At 42.8% G+C, this 2,447-nt stretch overlaps 1 non-coding gene across 1 annotated transcript; it reads left to right on the forward strand.

The window, feature by feature from the left end:
* Positions 1-106: 106 nt before the first annotated feature.
* LOC115869051 lies at positions 107-270 on the forward strand. The gene has a single exon (XR_004045962.1). It is a non-coding gene; the product is annotated as a U1 spliceosomal RNA (small nuclear RNA).
* Positions 271-2,447: the final 2,177 nt, after the last annotated feature.

Genomic DNA, 2,447 nt, shown 5'->3' on the forward strand with positions numbered 1-2,447 from the left:
ATGTACAAATGTGCTTGACACAATGGATGAATGTATGGATTTTGATAGGAGATGTAAGAGCCCCAATAAAAGTATTTAATAATAATAATAATAAAGTTCAACAATAGTACTTACCTGGCAGGGGAGGCACCATGATCTGGAAGGTGGTTTTACCAGGGCGAGGCTTATCCATTACACTCCCGATGTGCTGACCCCGGCGATTTCCCCAAATGTGGGAAACTCGACTGCATAATTTGTGGTAGTGGGGGACTGCATTCGCACTCTCCCCTGAAAAAAAAAAAAGTTCAACAATAAATGTGATCAAAGGTGGTAGCTTTTGCTTGACTTAGGCCTTTGTAATGGAACTGTATTTCTAGCCCATGTAAAATATATTTTAAAAATTTTTGTTAAAATTAAAAATCAGACTTGTCAAAATGAATTAAAAAGCCTTATATATATAATTTCAATTAAAATATACTGATTTTCACACTTACATCAAATCAATGCTGACTCATAGCAAGCTGCTGTGGGGTCCTGAGACTGTAATTGTTTACCAGAGTAGAAAGCCCCATCTTTTTCCCAAAGAGCTGCTAGTAGTGTTGAACTAACGACCATGCAGATTGCAGGCCAATGTGTAACCACTACACCACCAGAACTTTAGGAGCTTATAAGACAAATGTCATACATAGTTAATTCATCAGACTATTTGTTGAGCACTTCCTGTGTATAAGCACAATGGTATTTAAATAAGTCGACATGGACTGTTTAAAGAAAGCTTCCCAGAGAAAGGACAATTGCTATGAGCACTGAAGGATGAGGAAGGTAAGGTCATTCAAAACAGATGGAAGAACATGTTCAAAATAATGATTACGACTTGTTTGGTGGGCTACATATAATTTGATGTTGTTGTAGTAAAATGTATGTGAAAAAACCACAGAGGGACCCCATTTGCCTCCACTAGCTACATAAAGCAGAGGAAGAATCCACCTCCACTCCAGGCCAAGGCCTACTGGCATGAGACAGACGTCAGACATGGCTCTGACCTCATCTTTCTTTTCTCTGTTCTGACACCAGCAGTTCCGCCCACAGAGTGTGACTTTTGTGCTGGTTCCATACTCCACTGCAATGGCGACCCAGAGCTCACAGGCAGTACTCACCACCAAGAGGGCTCGTTAGAGACAGGAATAGGCTACTACAAGTCAGGCTCATAAAACAGTAAGGATGCAATCTTCAGTCAGTGTCAGCACCTCTTCACAGCTGGAAGCCAAGTCTTTCTTTGGTTCTTATCTATCAGCCATGTGGTTCCTTGGCTTCTACCTGCAGGAAGCCCATCCACTGCTCAGCCTTACAGTTTTACAGCCTCGGAGCTGCTGCTTTGCTTTGTCTGGTGATCTTCTTGCTTTGGCCTTTGATCTCCATGGAGCTGGGTTTCTACAGCCTCTGACAATTCAGAGACCTTTGGAAGAGAACCACCGGCGGAGCATGTTTGAGATCCCTGTCTGGAGGCTGAAATCAGATACCAGCAGCTGCAAGGCAGGGACCATGGACCAGAGCAAAGGATGAGATCAGTAACTGGAGCAAGGAGACCATGAGACAAACAGAGGAGCAGCGCCAAGACTATGAGACTGGGAGGCAGAGCAAGCAGGCTGGCTTCCTAGCCCATGGAGACAGAGGCCAACTTACGCTAACTTCCCCAGTAAATTCCTGTAATTGTGTTTTGTCTGCGAGTTCTTTGTGACCATTCTAGTGAATTATCAAACCCAGTAGAGAAATAGAAGTTCTGGTGGTGTAGTGGTTATGAATTGGGCTGTGATCCACAAGATCAACAGGTCAAAAACACCAGCCTCTCTGTAGGAGAAAAACGGGACTTTCTACTCTTGTAAAGAGTTATAGTTTTGTAAACTCAGAAGAGCGGTTCTATCCTGTCCTATAGGGTTTCTATGAATTGGCACTGACTGGACTGCAATGAGTTGTTGTTTTCAAGTAGAGAAGTAGAGTGCCTTGGGAAAAATGGCTGATATCACAATAGGTAAAGAAAGAGGGCAGATAAACACATGCCTATCACCTATGCCTCTGGCAATAGGAAAACCAGCGGAGGTCAGAAAAGATACCATTTCTGCAGGTGATGACTTAGGAACTGATAAAAGCTAGTCTTACATTGGGCTTCTACTCAAGTACTCCCTCAACACAAGAAAACATTGTTTTAATAACCTGGCATTCTGTGATACTCACCTTCCAGACATGAACACTGAAGACAAAATGGGTGCACAAGCAAATGTGAAGAAAGCTGATGGTGCCTGGCTATTAAAAGATATAGTGTTGTAAAGGGTTAAAGTTAAATAAGTGGCTATCTAGCAGGGAAGCAATAAAGCCCACATGGAAGAAGCACACTAGCTTGTGTGATCATGAGGCATCCATAGGATAGGGTCAGGTATCAGGCATCAGAAGACCCAAAACAATCATATCGA

Source organism: Echinops telfairi, unplaced genomic scaffold (assembly GCF_000313985.2).
Source record: "Echinops telfairi isolate 266 unplaced genomic scaffold, ASM31398v2 ScPeMD7_1;HRSCAF=3_0, whole genome shotgun sequence".
In the NCBI taxonomy this organism is placed as follows: domain Eukaryota; kingdom Metazoa; phylum Chordata; class Mammalia; order Afrosoricida; family Tenrecidae; genus Echinops; species Echinops telfairi.